Source organism: Vulpes lagopus, chromosome 16 (genome assembly GCF_018345385.1).
Source record: "Vulpes lagopus strain Blue_001 chromosome 16, ASM1834538v1, whole genome shotgun sequence".
NCBI classification, from domain to species: domain Eukaryota; kingdom Metazoa; phylum Chordata; class Mammalia; order Carnivora; family Canidae; genus Vulpes; species Vulpes lagopus.
Genome location: NC_054839.1, coordinates 35,002,531 through 35,027,623, shown reverse-complemented (window position 1 = coordinate 35,027,623; position 25,093 = coordinate 35,002,531). Strand labels below are relative to the sequence as shown.

At 38.3% G+C, this 25,093-nt stretch overlaps 1 long non-coding RNA gene across 1 annotated transcript; it reads right to left on the bottom strand.

Moving 5' to 3' along the window:
• Positions 1 to 3,054: 3,054 nt before the first annotated feature.
• Positions 3,055 to 24,370, bottom strand: LOC121477129. Its single transcript, XR_005984107.1, has 6 exons — positions 24,130 to 24,370; positions 23,341 to 23,457; positions 22,594 to 22,820; positions 20,816 to 20,982; positions 20,516 to 20,625; positions 3,055 to 6,798 (listed from the first exon to the last, which is right to left on the bottom strand). It is a non-coding gene; the product is annotated as an uncharacterized LOC121477129 (long non-coding RNA).
• Positions 24,371 to 25,093: the final 723 nt, after the last annotated feature.

The following is a 25,093-nucleotide window of genomic DNA, read 5'->3' as shown; positions in this document are numbered from 1 at the left end:
GTTTTCCCCAATGATTAGATGTAGAAATTAGCAAGAAGAAGGAGAAGAAGAAGAAAAAGGAAGAAAAAGAAAAAGAAGGGAACTGGATTAGGATTGGTTACACATATATAGGAGCAACTCCCCAAAGTCGTTAAGGGAGCAATAATGAGAGAAAGTTGTTGCTAAAATTGATTTTAGGTGGAAGCCAATTTCATTTCCCTAAAAAATCTTTTGTATATTTATTTAGTAATTGGTCATGAAATAATGCTTTAGACAGGCATTTTAGAAAGCATACCTCCTGTTTAATAAATCTGAGGCTTTGATAATTATTAATGCACAAATGCCGGCAGAGAGATGCTTTATTCCCCATGTCATAGTACCGCTATTAATGATACTCAAAGGAGTGAAAATTACCATTTCGGAAGTGTCCAAAGCAGTAAACTGGTAAACAAGCCTGCAGTTAGGGCTATGGATGATGTGAATCAACAAGGGTGAAAAGATTTGGTTACTCTGTGTATTAGTGTTAATAGGAATAGATTATAGAGGAATATTTGTGATGTGACCTTCTGTGCACTAATTGAAATAGTATTCAGAGTCAGCATTGGCGTAATCAAGTTAAACACGGAATCATAAATCATCATGAAAAGTGCTGTCACAACTTCGCCGTTAATGCCCTGGACTGCTGGGCAGCCTCGCGAAAATATCTGCTATGCCGATCTTTAGGTTAATAGGAACAGAAATGGCATTTAAAGACTATTTGGATCAAATCTGCTCTGAGGTTGAAAGTGTTCCTCTGTTAATTTACTGGTAATTTGAAGTGATGTAGTTAGGGTTAGAAGGAGCACAGCTGAGCCCCTTATAGCAAAACAAAGGGCTGTGGGAGTTTCTTCTAATATTTATTTAATTGCTTTAGGGTACAATGCTAATCAGTTTTAATATACATGTGTAGTTTCCTTTGTTTCTCAGATATAAAACAGTTGGCAAGTTGATCAAATGCGTATCATTAGCTATATAGCTTCAGGTGATGCATTTGACAATGACAACTTCGGCACCCTTATATTTATCAAACAGAAAGGTTTTATTGTGTATACATGGAAATATTTCTGACAAGTTAAACTATGATGTGTCCTGAGAAAGAATAAGAATTTACTAGCAATATTTTTCTTATGAACATTTTTTATTGATTGACTAGAATCAAACTAACAGGCTTAAGAAAAACACAGAGGAATTTGTTAAGAAATGATATATACTATTGCCAATAACACCCGGTGTCTCAAGGCAGAGGAAGGTTGTGCTAATTTAACCACTTACTCATCAGATCATGTAGCCTAGAAGATGTATGATGCTAAGAAGTAAAGGGCTTATTTATTATAATTTGCTCCAAATGTTATAAATTAATACAAATTCCGGCGGGCAATTGATAATAGAATCTTTTCAAAAGTATGATATTTTACTTCAAATCTGAAAACACTTCAAGTCTATCCAACTTCAAGTAATGTATTTAAAACTTAGCAGGCACGTTACCTGGATGAATGTAGGTCTGCTAGGTAAATAATCCTAGGGGACTAGTTATTCCTAACTGTCGTTCACATGAGTAGGGAGGGAACGGAAAAGAGGGTTACTTATCTGTAAATACAGTAGGATGTTTTTAGTCACCACAAAAACTTTTCAAACTTTTCTCCCTTTAATAGTACTTAGAACTTTCAGCTCATACTCTAAGGAGCCAATCAGTTGCTGGCAGTTAAAAGAGTATCGTATATGTTTTCATACAATTAGCAATCATCAGAAGTGATTTCTACTATGAAAAAACTAAAATGCTGGCTAACAAAATACGTTCACCCTTTTTAAGAAATGGAGGCCCTATTTTAGGAAAATTGCTTAACAGAATGTTGGAAAAAGTTTCAATCACCATATTTAAATGGGGTGTTAGTCATGGTACCCTAGGCTGATGATCTCTTTGTATTAATTTCTCTAACAATAAAATAAATCAGTTGCCATAATTCAGGGATTATCTGCCATTTGAAGATAAGCTGGTTCTACATCAAGTAAGCAGGGTGATAAAAGGAAGGAAGAAACTACACCCCTTGTGAAAAATGTTATCTCTGAACATTTCTTCCTTTGTTACTAAAGATACAAACATAAATTAGATACAGCAGCTGATGTTGGTAAACTCCCAATCTATTCGGGGACACATTCTAGTACCACAGAGCTAGATTTGTCTTTAAAGAGTTCTTAGCAGATTTGTGGCTGGAGCAGGAGGAGAAGCCCCTTCTCCAGACTCCTCATTCTGTCCCATGGCTTCTCCACCATTGTGCAACCCACATCCTGCCTGGATCCTCTGCTCTGGAAGTGAATGGGAACCAGAGAGGAAGGACAGTCCAAAGGGACAGGCCAGAGACAATCTCCAGTGTAGCTGGGCACCCTATAAATCCATGCATGAGCTCAAACAGCACTAGTTACAGCCAGTTTCGCCATGGATTGCGGTCCTCTAAGCAGAAAATTTGAAAGGGGGTGGTGACTAATGACTAGGTGTTTCTCATCTTTCGGAGGTGTGAAAACAATTAATACATAAGGCAGTCAAATACATGTTTTTAAGACTTTTTGTCTTATTTATTGCTCTCCATCGTCTTCGGGGAATGGCACACTCTTCTCAGTTTCTGGTCCTCTTATAATGACTTAGAATTGAGCCTGGCACATAATAAGTGCTACATAAATATTTGTTAAATTTTAAAAGTTATACAGGTTCATTATTTTACACGTCTACTCAATGGCCATGATTTGGGGTTTTTAATATTTTTGTGCATAGATCTCTGAAATGGTAGGATTTTGAGAAATAGAAATATGAATGGAATTGACAGCTAAGTGGAGATGTTCTACTTCAGCGTAACAATTCCACATCTGACACTAATTTTAAAATCTTTTCTCCCAAATGCCTGCTCACTACCTTGGCTTTATAGGCCGACCTGCCATCCGTGAGCATAGCTGCGTGTCTCCTCCACTTGAAGAGCCCCATGAGCATAATATAGTCAGTGGGAGTGCAGGACAGAAAAAATATACACTGCTTTGCACACAGCCTGAAAATCAAGGCATAAAAGAGAGAAAATAAATCAGTGCGCCCCATTCGGCCTTTGCATGCATAATTCATCAATAGAAATAAGTATCCAAAATGTTTTACCAGCAAGTGTAGGACAAGTTACTTTATTTTTCATTAATATCTGAATCGTAGCTCTACCCCAGACAATCCCAATATAGATAATGGGGACTATATAAGCTATATATTTAAGAGAAAGAAATATCAACAAGTTGTTGATTTTAGGATATATTTATTGGCTTAAGTATAGTCCGTCCAGTTTTAAGTAATACAAACCAGTTAGCTGGAAGATAATCAAAATAGTGGAGCCAAAGATTAGCAATGGGAATTATCATTTACTGAGCTTCCACAATATTTTGATCACTATAGTAAGCACTATCTCATTTAATCTTCCCAGTCATCCATGAGATTACGCTGTTTACTCCATTCACAGGAGAAGGCAGTGAGGTCCAGAGCAATGGAGTAACTCACCCATGATCACACAGATATTGAATAGTAGGGTCTAGGTTTCATCCCACATTTCTTGGATCTAAGATCTAATTCCTTTGTCTACTCCATGCTACTTCTCCAGTCAGGTTAACAATTGTATATAAAATAAGCCATCTACTCAAAAAGAGTTTCATGTGTATATATACCCATGCTCCAGGCTAGTAGGTCAGTGCCTAAAAGGGCAGCAAAACGGTAAAGCCTAAATCTGACATCTATTAGCTACTCACTCCTTCTTTGTTCTGCAAGTTCATCCGGCCCCTTGCAAACATTTACTACTTTACAATTCTTTCCTTCAGCCAGAAGGGCTCTTGGCATTTGGGGGTTCAGTGAGATGGTGGGTGGAGGGAGTTTGCCTTAAAGTCTTTTATCTGCCTTAGATTTTCTCTTGCAATCCCAGGCATCCAGAGGAATCACAAACATCCAGAGATTTGCAATAAGTAAATACAGGGGGACAAATAGAAGACACAGAATATTGGAGAAGTTTCCTCTCGTAGTATGAAATACCACTTTCCATTGTTATGAGAGTTCTGAAAACACATTTCACCCTTTGTAAGTCTCAGGCACAGGTGTGCCTCCCCTGGGTCAGGGGAGGAGGAAAGGAGAAAGGTGTACTTCTCCTTCACTGTCTTAAGCTGGGAGCTCCAGGCCAAAGTTGCTGCTCTGCCTGTGACTCCCACACAGGATCCCTGCAGAGGCATCAACACTGCTGAGCCTTACTTCTGCTCCTCAATCCCAACAAAAGAGAAGATTGCAGGTAAACCGATCCTCAGTCACCGAAAGTCAGTTACAATATTACATGTGTTTTCTAGATCACAGTTTTAAAGACTGGAACATGTTCCACTGCAGATAAAAAAGTTATTACAGAATTCACCCTAAGTCCACTTCATACCATGGTCTTTGAAGAAACCTATAGCTAAACCCTAGTTGACATTTAATTTAGTACCTGAACGTCATGCTAAAAAGGAACTGTTGATAAGAACACCATGTAAATTGCATTAAAAATCAAAAGCTATGTATGAACTATTGCACATTTAATATAGACAAATTTTATCACAGCTAGCTTTTTTTAATCCTCAAAAAATTGAACATGCAATTATTCAACTTATGAAATAAATACATTTATATCAACATTGTCAATTCCACTGTCTTTTTTCCTGGTCTAGTTTTCCAAGATAATTTGCCTCTATATTCACATTATGAGCTTGCAGTGTCTGTACATAAAAAGCCTAATTGCGTTTTTTAACATTGAATTTTGACATAATGATTATATTCATCTTTTGAGATGTTGTCCTACACGGAGTCCTTAAAGATTTTCAAATTAACTTGTTCAATTCTAAAACCCCAAGCATGATTATTTTACTTGAGAGGCAAAAAATGCTTGAAAGATGAATTAATAAAATTCCATCCCATACATTATCCTGCTTGGCAATGAACGGAGTGCTTATAAGAGAAGGATAAATCTAATTTAACATTATAACTCTTTTAATAATAAAAATATATAGATTCAAAACCTCTTCAGTGACCCTGTCTCACACAGTATAATTCCCTAAAACTTCTAAGTCACTCAATGATAAGAGGCTGATCTAAACGCTTCCACTGCATTAATCAAATACCAGGTCTAATTAAAAGAGCCATGCACAAAGCTTTTTCAAAATGTTGCTCAGGTATTGCAATAATTTCTGATCACCCAAGCCTGGAAGACAAATAATTAGAGCTGCCAGAGCATTCTGATGAGTGATGTCAGCATCTCCAAGTGACCTTCCCTCCACTAATTAATTTTCATCTTAAGAAAAGAGACCCTGTTGTTGCACATTATTAATTGAGTTCACTAAAAGATGCGCCTGATTAATTTTTGTTGATAATACTTGTCATTCTAGGCAGCGGCTGTAATCATTCTATTGGGTTTTATTTTTTTAAGTTGATCTAAGTCCTTTGCAATGTGACTGATATATCTGATACAAAATATCATGCATAAGGGCATATCCTATAATGTGTCTGGGCTATTTTTCATTGCAGTTGTTTGCCAAGGTAAAATGAAATGTCAGAGTGGAGTTTTCGGAGCTGTTGGAAACTGTAACTCTGGTTTGCCCTGGGAGCTTAGTGAGGCCACTAATTCTCAAGTCCCCAAAAAAGATCACTACACCCATCTTGCAGCTTCTTCTCAGGTTTTATGAATATACCTTCACTAGAGAAAACGCTGCGATCGTCTTCAAGAACTCTTCATTGCATTTCTGTTATTATCAAAAAGATTTCCTGCAACTTCCTTTGTCCTCGAGTGGGAGAGATAACCCGCTAAGTCCTTCTAGCCTTCTGACCCTGTGTGAGAGGCACAAACTAAGCCCAGAACTTGGATGATTGCCCTATTCATTCATAAAATATTAGGATTAGAAAAAAATAGAGAGAGAGCTATATTAAAGTATTTATTTCATTAACCTAAAATTAAACAGGAAATTCACTCACACACCTAATGAATGTAAGCTGTAGTCTAATATGGGAACATTCACATGTCATTGAATTTCAGGTCCCTTATTAAAACCATAGTGTGTTTTCAGCGGAACTTTCTAAGTTTAGAGTTAATTTCTTGGAAAAATATTGTGTTTCAGCTTCTAAGTGAAAACATTTCATTTGTATTGGGAAAACAAACTCACAAAGCTTCTTAGATTGTAAAGGGGTCCTGCTAAGCGAATTTTGATGACTTAGTCTAAAGTGAACAAAAAATTTTGTGGATATATATGCTCAACGATTAAGAGAAAAATGCTTACTGAAATGTCTTTTGTTTTGCTGAATCTAAAATTTTGTAGAGGATCCTGAGCCTTTTTGAAACAGGGAAAGTTAGGTTTTATTATCCATGCTATATGCCACTTACTTAGAAGTTTAAAGAAATTCATAAACATAGTACAGAAGGAAAACACAACTCTGTGTCTTAAGTCTCTTTTGAGGTAGCCTTTTCTACTGTGGTAAGCCTGTTTCTCTGTTTTATTTTCCATTGAGTAAATGCAAGGTGGCCCGAAGCTACCCAAAATCTAATACCAGATAAAGTTGCCCAGTTGCTCAAACCAAATTCACACCACTCCATGAGCAGTCCTTAGTGGAGGGAAATGTGGCACTGATTCTCCAGTAGTAGAGTTCAGGCTTATGGTTATCCATCAGTAAAATCTAAACATCCATCAAGAATCAGGCATTTTGTATATTCTTAAGTCTGGATGACTTAAGCTGTGAGATTCTTCACCTTGTCATCCCTGAGGAAACAGAAATAGAAAACCCTAAAATTTGGGGATAAAGGAAATTCTTTTGTGAGCTGAAAGATGGAGTCACAATGTAAAAAAAAAAAAAAGAAGAAAAGCAGCATATATAGATAACCAAACCTGATGTTTCATAAGATCTTCTATTGTCACAGTATTTTAAAACAGAAAACAACTTTAGACCTCATCTGTCCAACCCCAACATTTCACATATAAAGAAACTGATTCCCAGAATTTTGATTCATTTGAATAACAAAAGGTATAATCCTTTGGATTAAGGAAAGCAGTAGAAAGAACAATAATAAACACTTATTTGTATTTAGTTAAAACATCTTTGTTTAAAATCATGAGCAGTGCATATTTCTCAGAAAATAATACTCAGTTGTTACAGAGAATTGCTGAATTATCTTTGTGGATCACAACATATGTATTTATCGGTGTTGATATCTCTTTTACGCTATGGTACTAAGGGGTCATATGTGTCTATTCTGCTGTACCTATTGAAGTTACTGCCTAGGAAGTTATTAAATAGATCAGAGGGGAGAGAGCTGAAGGGGAAGAAAAAGGCAAGAGGAAAAGAAAATTAAGCGGGGGGAGAAGTACATGGTCATTTGGTCCCATTTTAATTTTTCTCTCATTATTCTTCCAAATTTTAGCTCGCAAACCCAGAAAAGATTGCCTCCATCTGATAGTTTGTGGGTAAGAGGAATGTCTTTCTATCATGAAATTAAAATATTAAACAAGTAGAAACAAACAGAAAAAAAAAACTGGGAAGGTTTTATGTTATAATATTCCTCATAAATTAACTTTGTGTAACTTCTATAAAGCGGAGTCTTACTCACAGCCAGGCACATCTCAAGAATTGATCATGTATCTCTAAAACAATGTAAATGACACATGCTATGGTATGATTTTTATCAGTGGGGGAAAAAACTAAGTTGTTTTCTTTTTAATTTGAAGAAAGCATAATGATCTTGAGGGAGCAAACTCTTGGACTTCAAGGGAAGGAAAGACGAGTAAGATATCTCCTGGATATCTTCCCGAGGACAATGAAGACGAAAATGGAGTGTTATTGCTCTGAATCTAGGTCAGTTTAACTGAAAGAATGCCGAGCCTTAGGAGGGGTCCTTCTTTTGAGTGATGTGATTTAAATCAATATGGAGAGATCATCTCTGGCTAATATATCTGACATTAATTTTCTAATCAGATTTCACCTATAGTCTGTCAGCATTCCTTTCAGAAATCATCAATATTTTCCGTGGATGAATACATCATAATCTTTTTACTTTCTCTTGTGACTTTATTCCGGTTTTAATAATATTGCATTTTCATAATTATATTTAACCAACCCAGAAATTGAAAAAAGAGGCTCTCCGAACTTGGATTCTGACTTTTAGCTATGTCATCACTCTTGATAGCAAGTGAATTCTTTGATTTTGTACAAAGAACACTTATTGATGTCATTGAATAGTGTTTGGTCCTAAGATGTATACCTATCTCAGCTAATTAACTTTAATTTTCACTACAATTTTTATTGACTGAGTTGTCCTCAAGCTAATGAATATTTTCCCAATGATTGAATGAATTTGATACATAGTCACAGTACGTGTGACCATGACATCTCCAGACACCTGAAGGCGTTCACATCTCTACACAAGGTGAAAAATATGCAAGCAGTGGGGATCAGGGGATTGTGTTTAAGATGTGGGCATAGATTAATTTTGAGAGTCAGTATGGCCAAAAACCAAAAATTACTCTGAGATTTGGAGTCAAACAACCTTTGGTTGGCATCTTCTTTCTCAGAGAGTCACTCAAACTCCAGACCCAATTTCTGTATCAATATAATATAAATACATTTTACATTTCCCTCACAGGATTGAGAGGAAATAACCAAAATAATGAATGTGAAAGCATCTAACCCAGTGTCTGACACACTGTAGAGCTTAATAAATTTTTTTTTACATCCAATCTAGTTTTATTAGTTTACTTTATTTAAGGAAAGATTTTGCACCCCAACTTTCTTAACTTTGTTCTTCACACTGCTTTTCCCTCTCAAGTGAAAACAAAGAAATTGAATTCTCTGGAATCATACCAGAGCCCAACAAAGTGAGCCTACTGGTTAACCTAAGAAGTGCAGCTTCTTCTTCTTCTTCCTTTTTTTTTTTTTTTTTTTTTTTTTGTATTTTTTTAATTGGAGTTCAATTTGCCAACATATAGCATAACACCTAGTGCTCATCCCATCAAGTGCCCCCCTCAATGCCCGTCACCCAGTCACCCCAACCCCCTGCCCACCTCCCTTTCCACTACCCCTTGTTCATTTCCCAGAATTAAGTGTCTCTCATGTTCTGTCACCCTCTCTGATATTTCCCACTCATTTTCTCTCCTTTCCCCTTTATTCCCTTTCACTATTTTTTATATTCCCCGAATGAATGAGACCATATGTTTGTCCTTCTCCAATTAACTTACTTTACTCACCGTAATTACTCAGCGTAATTCCATCCACATTGAAGCAAATGGTGGGTATCTGTCATTTTTAATGGCTGAGTAGTATTCCATTGTATACATAAACCACAGCTTCTTTATCCATTCATCTTTCAATGGACACCAAGGCTCCTTCCATAATGTGGCTATTGTGGACATTGCTGCTATAAACATTGGGGTGCAGGTGTCCTGCCGTTTCACTGCATCTGTATCTTTGGGGTAAATCCCCAGAAGTGCAATTGCTGGGTCATAGGGTAGTTCTATTTTTAACTCTTTGAGGAACTTCCACACAGTTTTCCAGAGTGGCTTGCCATTAGGGAAATACAAATCAAAACCACAATGAGATACCTCCTCACACTAGTGAGAATGGGGAAAATTAACAAGGCAGGAAACAACAAATGTTAGAGAGGATGTGGAGAAAGGGAATCCTCTTACACTGTTGGTGGGAATGTGAACTGGTGCAGAAGTGCAGCTTCGGGACACCTGGGTGGCTCAGTGGTTGAGTGTCTGCCTTCTGCTCAGGTCGTGATCCCCAAGTCCCAGGGATGGGGTCCCACATCAGGTTTCCTGCATGGGGCCTGCTTCTTTCACTGCCTATGTCTGCCTTTCTCTCTCTCTCTGTGTGACTCTCATGAATAAATAAATAAAATCTTTTTTTTTTAAAAGTGCAGCTTCTAATACTGATTAGTGTTGCATGATGGTGGTAGGATCCCAGAGATGTGGGGCAAAGTTCAAAACCCTTACTCAAAAAAAAAAACAAAAAACAAAAAACAAAAAACAAAAAACAAAAAAAAAACCCTTACTCAAGGTCAAATTTGTTAGAGTTTGAAATCATATATCAAGAAATATTTCATGTTCAACAAATATAGGGAAGGTTGTTCAGAGCTTTTGAAATGCCAAGAGGATAGGGAAAGAAAAGCCACTGGCAGAGAAATGTAAAGTAACAATTTGACTGTTTTTTCAACCTGATTTGGAAAAAGAGTTTTAAAGCTTAAAAGGTTGGCAAGGATCATGATGATCTATGGTACTTTAACTTCTTAAATGGGATTTCACAGACCTTACTAAATTTTGACAAATCTCACATTATTTGATTTTTTAAAAAGTGTGTTTGACCCAAGGTTTTTTAAATATCTTTATATTTGACCTAGAAGGCACCTTCAGCTTAGCCTCTTTTAAAGATACTTTTGACAGAAAGTTAGCTTTGGCTAGTAGCCACACCACCATAAGTTTTGACCTTGAGTGTGCTCCAATTTCTGGTAGTATTTGAATAAGTGACTTTTAGGTGAAAGTAAGAGGTCAGGAAATAAAGTACCTGAATTATCAGGATTGATTTTTATTATTTATTTTTTGTTAATTGCCTGTGCACTACCCCTTCCCCTCCGATTTAATACTTTCTGAAAATTTCCTTCAGTTGTAGGTCATTAACAGTAATTTTAATGTAGGTCATGTCCTATTATAACAAATTCCAAAGACTTGTCTGGACAAAGTGATAGAGTGGAAAGAGCTTTGGGCTTGGAATAAGAATGCCTGCATTCCCATCCTGGTTCTGCCACTAACTAGTTGAATGAACTATCTTTGACTTGGATGAGATGAGATGATGATAATCAGCTCTCCAATCTCACAGGGTCTTTATAAGGGTTGAAATAAGTTCTTGCCTATGAAAGCATATAGAATGCTGTAAAATATTGCACACATAAATCATTACACTAATTAAATTATGCATTTGATTTATGTTCGTGAACATTTGAGGATCAAATATTGTTTCAATAAATGACTCTTGGAAATAATTTCATCTTAAATATATAACTAAAATAAAAATATTTGTATTCATGGAATTTAGGCTATAAAATTCAAGGCCAATTCCTAAAATAATTATATTCTATAAAACTAGCCCTGTATAATAGTAAGAGCCTCCTTATAGGTCATGCTGCTTCTATCCTTGTCCACTTAGAGTCTATTTTCAACATCTGCCCGAATGATCCTTTCATTATAATAAGTCAGATCATTTCACTCCTCTATGCAAATCTGTCTGATGACTCCCCCGTCACTCAGATTAAAAGCTAACGTGCTTACAAAGGCCAAAAGGACTTAATATGATTGGGTCCACTGTTAACTCTCTGACCTTATCTGTTACTGAGTTCCCCAGTTCCACATTCCCTCCGTGGGATTTCCGTGTTGTCTGTTCTCTCCACCTGGAACATTTTTCTGCCTGATGTGGCTAACTCACTGTTGGCATTCAGGTCTGTTCAAATGTCATCTTCCCAATTAGACCTACCCTGACCATTCTGTTTAAAACTGTACCTCTTCTCCTCATACTCAATACACTTACTTTGTTCTAATTTTTCCTTTTTTCTATAACACAAATCACTTTCTAACATACTACATAATTTGCATATTTATCATGTTTATTGTTTGCCTCCAGCCACCATAATGTAAACTCAACTAGGAAAAGGATTTCATTTGTTTTGTTCAGTGATATAACCCACGGACTTCAAACTGTGCCTAGGTGATACGATAAGTGCTCAAAATAGTACTCATTGAAAGAATGAATGATATAATGATGATACCACATAAACCTTTGTTATTAGGTATGTTAACTTCTCTGGCCCATTCTTGTGATTGACTATCGCCATTTACAGGATATATGCAAACCAAAAAAAGGTGAGAAATGTGACTATAAAAAGAGAATGAAACTATCCAGCTCTTCTAGACACAGAATCCATGACCTTGGAATCTCTTTATACATTTTTGAACCAATGATCTTAGCAGGATTTTCTTTGTCCTAAGTCTATAGAACATGACAACATTAATCTCTTAGTAAATTTGCATAAAATTTGCAAATATAATTTCATGATCTGTAAAACCAAAATCAAAGTATAATATAGCAATTTCATTGACTTAATCTTCCAGGATCCTATCAAGAAAGTAATCAGATTTTCTTATCATTATTTATTCTTTTTTAAATACTTACTACTCATCATTCTGCTATTATTATCTAGAGGTTGATCAGTAATTTTCCCCGTTCATATTTATTTCAATGTGCTAGTTGAAATTAAACTAATTATATCTAGCACCTAGAATTACTTGACTTTTTCATCTTTTAAACCCACAAGACATTGCTTTTTAATTTATATTTAGAAATCTATAGTTTCATACTGATTCCTTAAAATCCAATCTGTATTGGCTCAATAGTTCTACTTCCTGGGCATTTTCTGCAGATGGGAGAGTTAGTATCTATAGTTAGAGCTGTGTCATACCTCCCTTCATTAACACTGTGATTTCAGTGGTGGCAATGGTGGGCTTTGGTTTACTGCTCCTAGAGTGTCAGTCTTCCTTTCCAAGTCACCACTATATATCAAAATTTTGGTTCTGTCCCCAAATTTCCAATATGAAACCACAGCATTCAGTCTGAGCAGATCATTATACATACTGGTGAGAATGGAACCAAAGAACCAGAGACCGTCTTATCAACAAGATCGTGATCCATACCATTAGCAACATTGGACCTCTCAATACCATATAAGAATATGAAACCCATTTGTGCATTGTTCCATGAAAGTTATAATTTATTAATTCAATCACTTAGTAGTTTATTTTTAAATACTCTAGCTTTTTTCTGAAGGGATGGGGAGGGTGGATGGCTGAGCAATAAGGGCACCAAAGGGTTACTAAACATTTCCTAAGGATTTTCATTTTTCTTACTTGTAATCTAAAACTTGAAATTTCTCCCATTTCTCTTTTGTCTTCACTAACTGTGACTCCCTCAAATGTAATGCACTCTCTTTGGTTTTTAGGGGAATTGAAATATTTATCAAAATTGAAATGAAAGATAAACCTAAATCTAACTTGCTGGTTGGCAACTATATGTCATATGTGAAAAAAAACTGAAGTATCAAACCTCCTTAGTCTGTTTGTGTAAACAGACCTTTAAAGATTTAAAAAACAAAACAAAACAAAAAACACAGATTCCATAGTGGTTTTTTTTTTCTTTTTTCCTGTGTATAACCCTGGTTGTCTTCTAAAGCTTCATAATGATTATACAATATCATTCCATAAATTTGTTTCCTAAAATTTCTCCATTCCCTTCATTAGTCTTTAAAGTTTCATTATTTGCTTCCTTACCAGAATATATTTCTCTAGAAACATTATATGGATATTATCCAGGTGTGCTAACTCCAGGGTCTTGGCTATTGTCCAGCTTGAACAATTAGTTAAAATTCTCTTTTAGTTTTAACCAGATGTTATAGTCCTCATTTCCTGACCTAAAAGGCTCTTTCAAAATATGAAGAACTCTTAAATACTTGTCCCATTCTCTTTCTGAGCTAGCTGCACCTTAGTGCTAACTTAATATGGTCTGATATGCAGTATATACATATAATTAGTGAGGTTTATACCACATTTGGAATAAATCAGGCTTTAAAAATACTTTAAATATGAGAAGGCAAGCATTAATTAACAAGAACTTACAAATTATATATTTTTACTTTAAATCTCCTTTTGCCATGGTTTTTAGTTGACATCTTAATTACTAAAGAGAACAGTATATTTCTAAATTCCAGGTAGTTTCATCGATCCCATGAGACTGTTGTAATCCTCCTGATGATAATGTCTCCTAGCCATTTTGCATCTTGTCCAGGACTCAGTCAATGCTGTTATACTGTATGTTCCCAATTTATATTTACTAACTTGTAGTACGACGAATGGTGGTTATATGTTTTCATATTTGAAGAACCTTGAAAATCTACCAGCACAGTTAAATTATTTTTTTAGCCCTAATAAACAATATTAGTCATCCATGATCACAACCATTTGATCTATTTTTCCTCTTAGTCTTTTATTTCCTGTATTTAGTTAACTCCTTACAGACCCTAGGGGACCCAAATTAATGCAACCGTGCTCGCTTGTCATTGGTCACTGAAATTACCAAAAGGGAAGCTACCAGAAGCCAGAGACAGTTGATGGGCTGAGGAAGATCCTCTAAATTCTCAGGTCTGAACAGCCAGGAACAAGGGTGCTGAGTTGGATGGAGGAAAGAGAGTAAAAGAAACATTTTTAAAGTCCAATCAGGGACGCCTGGGTGGCTCAGTGATTGAGTGTCTGCCTTCAGCTCAGGTCATGATCCCAGGGTCCTGGGATAAAGTCCCGCATCAGGCTCCCCACAGGGAGCCTGCTTCTCCCTCTGCCTGTGTCTCTGCCTCTCTCTGTGTGTCTCTCATGAATAAATAAATAAAATCTTAAAAAAAAAAAAAAAAAGGTCTAATCAACTGATTTGGAGAAAAATCCTAAAGATGTGTGGTGTGTGCAATAAGCATCTGAGAGAAAATACTGGCCGGAAGCTATGCTTAGCCATCCTTGTTTCTTACCTCTAGCAAATATTGAAACCAAATGCTTAGGTCTTTTAAATACAGCCCTTAGGTTCGTGGTGTTCTGCGTTTAGATAAAAAGTGAGTTCAATATTTCTTTATTAATTTTAATGGTATAACAAGAATGGTGTATCATTTTGACATAAAGAGTTCAAAGTTACTATGCAAGCACTCTTCCATTAATCTTTTAAATATATTTGCTGGGTGAGCAGCCAACATCATCCTGCCTAAACAGATAAGAAAACAGAGAGCTGGTGATAAGGTGACTTGTTTAAAGCTTTGCAACAAATCAGGGAAAGAGACGGAGCTCAAGTTCCCACCCCTGCCCTGGGCCGCGTGCGCCTCTACTGCCCAGGCTCTGGAGAAGAGCAATAAGCTGATGCTTGGGAGCTGCAAATCACTTGACAAAAGGACCCCATTCTGATCGTTTCTCGAATGTTCAGCAGAGAACTCTACTCTTCTGCAGAGTTCAGAAGAGAATTCCACAAGAAATGTTTTTTGTCATACTATCAGTATTTTGAGTTGTATCCCTCGTGTGGCGTCAGCTCTTAATAATCCAGAGAATAATTATCCATTTGTGGCTCATCAAGGCCCCTTTCTTCTCCCTGCTTCCTGCCTTTGGGCCATTTCACTGCTCATTAATATTTGCATCAGAGGCTAGATGGGCTGCTGCGCTATGCTGGTGAGTCTAGTGAGAGGTTTGGTGGGCAAAGGGAGAGAAACCATGGAATTTTGTGTAAGACTTAGTGATTCTCTTAAGGTTTAATCCATCCATACTAGACCAGGTGGCTGAACTCAGTAACAAATGATACCGTCGTTCATTTGTCAGGGGAAGGTCCACTCCTTTTTGTCTTCGACTCTGCACATCTACTTTTCTCTAATTCTATACCTGATGCTTATTATCACAGATAATTGAAATCTGACAAAAGACACAATCATCTGTGTGATGGATTTTGGCAATATTCACGTCTTTAAACTCTGCATTTCCCACCCCTCGTAAAGAAACCTCCATAAATACAGCTTACATGTATTAAGGAATAAATGAAAGGTGTGCTTGTTCCGTGTTCTCTGCGGGTTGGTAGATAAAATATAGCAATCAGCACCCTGCCACCACTCCCCCCTCAAGGATTCTCTGTGCTTAAAGAGCCAATGCTGGTGGTGGCAGATTAGTAAGGAGTCGTGATTGCCTCATGAATCAGGGTGAAGCTTCTCACAGGTGCCCATTGGTTTGATCTTCCTGGCCACTCTGGGAGGTTGTATATCTTTTGTGATTATCACTCACAAGGATATCCTTGAAGGAAAATAAGGCCGCCTCACCAGACCACAACCAAATGAGACAAGCAAAAAGCAGAGACAGTAGAAGAGGACAACAGAGAGGATTCTCTCAGAGTCTACGCAAATAAAATGGAGAGTGTTGGTGAACTCCCTCGGCTGCCACTCAAAGCCCTATTCCTCGAGCTGTGCTGACCGCATCAAAACAATGCTGCTGCATAAGCAAGGGAATAAACAAAGCAAAGACCCATTAGCTCTGTTTCCATTAGACACGCAGAGGGCAAGAAAAAAAAATCAATAACAGGCAAACAGAAGATAAAATTGATAGGAAAGAAATGTTAATTTTAGAGCTTTAAAACGAGGGATTGCAAACAATGGCATGCAATAAAACCTGAACAACTATTTTTAAAACTTTCAAAAATCATTTACATGGGGAAAAAAAGAATTCTAGCAGGAACATATACAGCATATTAAACATTAGTGCATTTTTAATGACTTGTCTTAAACAAATTATGCATGAGATAGATTACACATCCCTCACCCACTTAACAAAAAGGCATACGCAGGAACAAAAAACAAAACCAGGTGGCTTTTAAAAAGAAATTAAGTGTATACTTGGTGACTGATTGGGAGAAATGCCAAGTGATGTGAAGGACCTCATAGAATAGAGTTCTCTTGAAAGAAGTTAGATTGATGGGCTTTTCAGCCCAGACTGTAGGCAGAACAGTACAAACGACAGCAGTATCCACTTTTGGACTCATCCTGTAAATGCCCTCAGCAGGCAGGGTAGGGGAGCAAAGGGAAGAGAGACTCTGGAATAAAAAGTCTGAGATTTCAGTCCACGCACCCCCCACTCGTTAACTGTGTACACTTGGACAAGTACTTCGCCCGCCCTGCTTTTCTTCATTTGCAAGATGCAGACAACAATAATGCTGCCTTAGCTTCCTAAGTTGGAGTGAGCCCCCAGCCTTGGTGTTTTTAAAGACCCTTATTGGTATGGTTCAAAACCATTGGTCGAGAGCACTGGTTCTCAAACTTGAGGGTGCGTCTGATTCTCCTGGAAGAGTTTGTCCAAACCCCAACAGCTGAGCCCTGCCTGTAGAGTTTGTGATTCACTAGATCTGGGGTAGAGGAGAAGAATTTGTATTTCTTTCTTTTCTTTTCTTTTCTTTTTAAGATTTTATTTATTTATTCATGAGAGACACACAGAGAGAGACAGAGACAGAGAGAGAGAGAGAGACAGAGACAGAGACACAGGCAGAGGAAGAAGCAGGCTCCATGAAGGGAGCCCTACGTGGGACTCGATCCTAGGTCCCCAGGATCACACCCTGGGCTGAAGGCGGCGCTAAACCACTGAACCACCCAGGCTGCCCAAGAATTTGTATTTCTAACAGATAATTTTCTAACAGGTAATTCTGATGCAGCTGGTATGGGGGTCACACTTGAGAACTTCCATCAAGCCTAGTGATCTTGTGGTCCACAGACCAACAGGGTCAGCAGCACCCCAGAGCATATTAGTCCTAGAAGCCCGCTGAGACTTTGGTGGCAATGCTGGGCCATCCTGATAAACCAGATCTGGCATTTCATAAGATCACCAGGTAATTTGTATGCCTAGTAAAGTTTGAGAAGCTCTGCTCTAGAGCATCTTCAAAGGTGATAGATCCAATGAAAGACTGTGCCATAGGGTGCCATAGGGTGCTTTAAGAAGAGCCCCGCAATCGAAACAACAAAAATCCAGGTTCTTGGCTTTGGCATTTCCCTCTCCCTCCTCCAAGAAGTCCTGATTGTGAAACTGACAGCATACACCACTTGGAAACCGCTCTTCTCATCAAATGAGGGTTTACTCTCACAGCTCTAGGTGCCAGACTGCTGGGTGCCCCGCTGAAAGGTGAGCAATCGCTACGGTTTCTTTCCACCATTTATGTGAATTTTGTTTCCTTACAGGATGATCTCTTTGGCCCTTCCTTGTTCTTTTTCCCATCATTCCAAGGAGACGTGCCTTGTATTTCCCACGGATATGCTTGTTTCCTATCTAACTGTGAACTTGCTGGGGATATGAATTTTGGTCAGAAGCAAAGCAAGCTGAAAAGCCCAAGTGCGTTTCCATTAGGGAGTTCCTTTAGGCTAAAGAGTCAGTGGGTTAAGTGTCAATGATCTAATATCAACCCAGCATCACAACAACCCCTTCATTCAAAGAAGGCTTCCCATTACGTGGAATACAAATCGGAGCGCCAGCTTCACATTTGTGAGATTTATATGACCATTTAGAGAAATTCTTCTTGTAGCTCCTCTGATAACATCACTGGCAATACAAAGCTGAATGGTTCAAATCAGATTTCATCTCTACTATGTAGTGGTTTAGTGTTTGAGGATGAACTTACAGACTATTAAATTTATAAAAACAAAGACAAATATACAACATAAAACAATTCAAGCTCCAAAAGCCTTATATTAGCTTTTGAAAAAGAATAGCTACCAAAAGAAAAAGGCAATGAAGATTAAATCTTTTAAGATTCAATTTGTCTATTCTCCCGTATAAGGCCTAACCTTGCTGGAGACTTAGAATTACGACTTTATTTTAGTCTGCAGCTAAGCAAGGCAGCAGATAGCATTTCAATGATAAGCTTTGCAGTAAAAATCAATGAGAAAATATTCTGATTTTCAGAACTACCCCTCACAAGTGGTATTAATAATGTAACTATTAGGCAGTGATATAGATATATATATATATTACGTTAACAATGTAAACATAAAAACACATGGGCTTTTTAAGTTCTCATATGTGATTTCCTTCTTAAGGGCCAAGATGTGGTGAAAAGCAACTAAGTAAACCATTAGAACCTAGGAGACGTTTTGGACAGAATTATTTTTCAGCCTTCCAGTCTGTCTTCCTTCTTATCAACTTTAAAAAGAGAAAAGATAGTATCTTTCTCACACAAATAAATCAGAACTCAAAGCACTGTCTCCCTTGCAGGAGAATGCCTATTTTCAAATAGTGCTGCCTTTCTAATAAAACATTTCTGTAAATGTCTTTTTTTTTCTCCTGAAGCTAGTTTGCGGCTGCATTTAGATTTCTCTTAGCTTTAGAGGACTTAAAGAATTCATTTTTCTTCATTGCAAGTGATGGAAATCTTTCTGCTATCCCCTCTTGGGCAAGACTTTATTAACAAATTGCGTTGCATAATCCACCACCTACCTGTGGAAAAAACTGTGATTCTTCCAATTGAGCTATGTGTAGAACCGAAGCAGCTCAGTTACCCGATTTGTATTTTACATATTTATCCCTGCATAAAGGGATGATTTATCTAAAAGATACCATATGTATTTGAAATATTCCTATTTGTGCATTACATCAAGGCTTTAGGAGTGATGCACTGGTGTGTCCCCTAGGAAGTCTTCCAGGAGGAATTTAGGAATGTTTGTTGTTTTTTTCTTTTTTAAGATTTTATTTATTTATTCATGAGAGACATGGGGCGGAGGGCAGAGACATAGGCAGAGGGAGAAGCAGGCTCCTCCCAAGGAGCCTGTTGTGGGACTCAATCCCAGGACCCCAGGATCATGACCTGAGTCAAAGGCAGACGCTCAACCATTGAACCACCCAGATTCCCTGAATTTAGGAATGTTAAATGTTGTTGAATTTGTATTGCCCTAACAAACAAAATCTCCTAGGCCACAATTAAAAAAAAAAAAAAATACAGTAGCCCAAGTGCCTTTTCCCAGACATCTAGAAACAACTGAGGTTCAGAACTGAGTCTACACCCCAACTCAATGGTAATACCTTGAGGGCAGGAACCCCATGTGCTTGCCATCGGTCAGCAGCCCAGGCCTGCAATAGCAGACACTCTGCTTGTTGCTTGGATGGGATGGAAGCACAGAACATCCCCCACTTGTAATAACCACTGGGTATAACCTTCTCCCCAGTCTATAAACCACTTTGTTCTACAAAGGAAAGAGCAGCTTCTTGCTAGTAATGTACAAAATGAACACTGGATGAGACCCTGGTCCACACAAAAAGAGATTTTGAGCTTTGATTCTGTTGCCTTTTGCTTCTGTTAACGTGGGCTAGGATGTTTAGCTTTTTGAAGACAGGTTGTTTGTAAACCCCACCGGTCCTCACCCAGAGTTGGGCACATAGTAGTTGTTTGTTAAATTAAATCGAATTGACTTAGTAAATGTCATTTAGTGTTGTCAAAAATAAATAACATTAATGCACTGCTCTAAATCTTACTCATTAGAATCATCCTATTTTTTTTTTAAGATTTTGTTCATTTATTCATGAGAGACATGGGGCGGAGGGCAGAGACAGAGGCAGAGGGAGAAGCAGGCTCCATGAAGGGAGCCTGACATGGGACTCGATCCTGGGACTCCAGGATCAAGCCCTGGGCTGAAGGCAGACGCCAAACAGCTGAGCCACCCAGGGATGCCCAGAATCATTCTATTTTAAACCTTCCTTTTGAATCATATATTAAGTTTTTGTCTAGGTGCAGATGATACAAACTTCATAAAGGTAGAAAAGGCCATCCAGTGAGGAGGAGGCCCCCTGCTCTGACCCCCAAGTACTCACCACTCATGGTGGGAGGCAAAAGCTGAAAACTGACCTTTATAGAAGAAGTATTTGGTGATGCCTGTTGTTTTTAAGTACCACTGGAAAACTCAGGCTTTTCCCTTTGGCACTTTAATCCTTAACTTGTTCTTGGCCTTTCCAGATCTGAAAAATAATTTCTCTTGTAAGATAAATAAAACCCAGTACACCACCTGAAATCTGCACACGGTATTAGTAAGGCTGGCAGTAGCCAGTCGAGAAGCCATCCACTTGAGACCAAATGGCCCCCCCGTGTGCCCCCCTCTGCTGGCCCCAGAGTCACATTGCCAATAGCACCATGGAGGGCAGCTCTTACCTGTAACAACCATGTGCCACATACGACTCAGCTGTGACAGAAGTCTTCATCGACAGCTTCCTGCATTTCCAAGGTTATTTCTCAAAGATATTCCAACAGTCAAGCAGTAGTTTTAAGAAAGCTCTGAGTAGTTTGAAGCTTTTTCTCATCCAGCGGGTAGAGATAAACTACTCAGAGTGAGAATAAAGATTGAGGATTAAGATCAACAGAGCACTTATACTACAGCACTTCCTGATGTGTCAAATCTCCTGCTCTTGTTTTTTGTTTGTCTTGCCTTGCTTTGCTTTGCTTTGTTTTGTGAGGTGACATGGATTTTCACCTGTATATAGGAGCACGGCAACTTCACTACAGCGCAGAAGAAAGCGTATGTTCTTGTGTACTAAATAAACACAAACGAGAAATGCATTTTGGCCCTCTAGGAAAACAGTAACCTTACTATCGTCCTTTGCAATTTTACATTATGTGCTGGTGACTTTGGAGACATTCTATAACATCCTTTGATAAGTTGAGCAACCTTTACTCTAAAAGATTTTAAGGAAGGAAGACAGAAAGGAAAAGAGTTAACCCTAAAAAATGCATGTTGGAGACAATGGCAAACGTATCCTATGAAGAATTAAGAAGCATTTCATATTATGTCTGCCTCTTTGACGCCTATCCCTAAAACGGCTTTGACCAGCGGTAACTATCATGTAGGCATTCGATGAGCATTCAGTTGTCTTCGGATATTTTTAAAGAACCAGAGATTTCTCAGGTAATACTTCATGCTAAATTTAAATGAGAGAATACTACGAGCAGATCATCTCAGGCACCCTAAGCCTGCAAATCAGTTCTACAACTCAGGGTGCTGTTTTGTTCTCTGAGCAGTTGGCGTAAAGTGATACATAATTTGAACAATCACCTACTAAAACTTGCAAGCACATGCCTAACGCTGATTTTTCCAAAATGCGTGATAACACATACTGTATATTAGAAGGTAAGACACACAGCCCTTAATGTTCCCCTGAGGATGTCTCTTTTTCTTCTTTCTCTCCAACAGCAGTGATCTTTGCTTCAGGTTTCCTAGCCTAAAAATGTTTTATAAATTATTTCAACTTTGAGAAAGTGAATCAGATTTAATCCAAAAAGGAAAAAGAGAGATAGTAGCATTTACACATTTCTGGAAGCTGGCAGCAAGATAAATCCAATGTGACAAATCTCTGTGGGCTATTAAGTGGATTTTGTTATGGAAAGCACACAGAAGGCATGCCTAATGAGAGTGCAGGGTGCTGGGTTTTGAGAAATGGGCTATTATTTATGAATTCTAGGTGGTATCTAAAAGAAATATATTTAAGGATTTAAACACTCGTCTCTCCAGGCCCTGGACTTGGCTCTAGGCATTACTCAGAACTGAAAATATGGCATGTATGTGATCCTACAGATAACCACACATTTTATAGGATAATCCATAAGTCCTCAAAGCCTTTGGGCTTTTCATTTTACTACACAAGATCCTAATTTGGGATCGTCAAGGAGAGAATCTGTACAATCATGGAAAGAGCTCTATCCTAGGAGTCAGAAATTTGGGATTCAAAATCTGATCCAGATCCCAGTTTCTTTATCTATAAAATAGTATGATAATACCTGCCTTGCCCCTTCATAATGTCTTCAGGAGGTTCAATGAGATAACGCACTGGGAACAGATTTTGAAGTGTGAGCGCTTTAGACATGTAACATATTAGCATTATTAACACCTGGGAAATCATCATGACCACTCAGGATTTCCTCTGTGTCCAAATCACCTCATGGCCAGAATCTGGATACACAAGTTCCTCCAGCAGCTCGGGAGAATTATCCAATCCAATTTCTTTGCAAAGAAGTCCACAAGAGCAAAGTTGCCAGGAACTAATCACATTAATATAGAAGCTTTACTCTCTTTTTCACCAGATTGTGTGCAATGTGGGCCCAGATCCTGCTTTGTTCATTTCTGTCTCCCAAGCATCCAGCAGAGTTAACTCTCACCAAATACCTGTGAGTAGAGTGAAATGAATGAGATGTCTGCTATGGGCAGAGGACTATGTTAAGCATTTTGACAAATATATGAGTCCAAGTTCAAACAGAGAAGCAGAACCACCAGGAAATACATACATATGAAAGGAATTATTATAGGGCTTTGGCTCTCTCAATTGTGGGAGCTGGTTAAAAGTACATGAAGGCTGTTGCTTTTGTGTTTGATGCCGCAGCCCCAAGTCAGCAGGGCAGGGGGGTCAGAGGGTAAAGATGACCATGAAGAGGGGAAACAAGGATAACATGGAACCACAGGATAATTAGGATCTGCAAAGGTGGACCAGAACCTGCATCACTACCTCACCCTCTCTGAGACCCCACCTCTAACAATGAGGATGTTCTACAAGTGAAACTTATGTTCTTCATCAGGGAGCTAAACACACACCTGGCTCAGGGGTATGAGCAGCTGAAGGAGGAGATCCAGCAGGCCCAGATGCCTCCCCACACCAACCAGGTGAGCCACCAGATAGGTGACAACATACCTGAGCTGCAGTGGCACCACATGCCCTGTACAGATTTTCCAAGTCCAAGAAATATGGCTGCAGTTTCACTCACACCTTCCAAATGTTACTCCAGATGTCTCTCGTGGTCCTTGAACTCTGTGGAGAAGAGAATTCTGGGAAGCCCAAGTGTTGAGCTTCTGCTAATTGCCCGGTATTTTGTGTATTCATTGGAATCCTATAGCTCTGCAGAATGATTAATTTCCTTGTTTCATAGATAAAATCTCTAAAATCCCTTATGTAACCCCCTGAGGCTTCAAATGCACCCCCCTCCAGGTGGGTGGTCCCTGGCACTTTTTCTACACTTGTACCTACAGAGCAGCTGGGGCATTAACACGCGTCCTCAGCTGGCTTTGAGCATTCCTCAGGGCAACCCTAAGGAAAACTTACAGCGTCTAGAAAGAGTTTCTTTTTCTTTTTCTTTTTCTTTCTTTTTTTTTTTTAGAAAGAGTTTCTTGAAGTTTCCCCATCCTCAACAGCAACAGACAGAGGTGACACTTTTTCACATTATCCCTTCAACGTCACTGAAAGAGGTCCAGGGAGGAATGAAATGAGAACCGAGGAGAACATACCCTTGGAGAGTGGGAAGAGGTAGGAGAAAGCTGATGGAGCCCTCAGCCTGCACCCTTCAACTTCAGCTTTGCTCTGTCACCTCAAATGTTCCCATGTGTGCTTGACAACTACGTAATGAGGAGCCTCCATGTGCCTGAATGGCCTGGCCATGACCGTGTTGTGTTGTCTCGTACCATTCAGAAGACATTTGTTCCCTACCTGCAGGCCGACTGAAAACTTGCTCACATCCCTGAGTGGCACAGTGCATCACATTGGGTGCATTTGACTATTCCTGGTTTCTTAAAAGCGTAACTGCTCAAACATCCATTTCCAGTAGTTAGGCCTGTCTTGGGCATAGTCCTCCCGCATCTCCTCAGGCTAGAAGCTCCTGGAAGTCATATTTCATTTCCTCACAGGGTATTTTTAAAGTTTGAGTCTGAGGTTGAAGACAGAGTAGTCATCTGTGCTTTGGGAAGAGAAATACACGAATCTGAATTTGAGGTTTCGAGGTTCAAGAAAATGTTTATATTTTAGAATATATTTCATAGATTATGCGTACAAATAATGTTATGGAGAGTGTAAGTTTTGAAGTCTTTTAAATATTTAAATATAACCACTAAGAAAATCAACTAAAAGGTAAATCGCATTTTGTATGTCTCTCTTGATTATTAATTGCATGCCTGAGCTGGGTGAGGGATAGAGTCAGTTCTATTTCATTTTGGAATTAGCATGTCTTCCTTGTATCCAAGGCAGGCCTTAGGCAAATTGGGAAGTAGAGGAAGTTGAATATTTCAGAGCTCTTCAAACCTGCCTCCTGCCAGAAGGTATTCTAGAACCCATAGGCCAGAAACTTCCCAAACACAAAATTAATTTCTCCTGTGCCCATTATTTTTCTCCATCTGTAACACCAAAAATAAAAAAAAAAAGGGATTAATACATTTTTGTACCAGAATTAACGATGACCAGGGCTGATAACACAATTCCCTTTTACAGAGACCTTCAAAATCTTCAAAAGTGACTGATAGAAGGTTTTCAAAATTTTCCGGAGGGCAAATGAGGAAGATATTTTGTTAAAGGGGTCAAGGAAAGTCAGTCTCAGCCAAAAAGGGAATTTGCATTTTTAATTAAAGAAAGATGGAAATTATACAGGAAAACATTGTGGTCGTAAAGTAAATAAAATGCG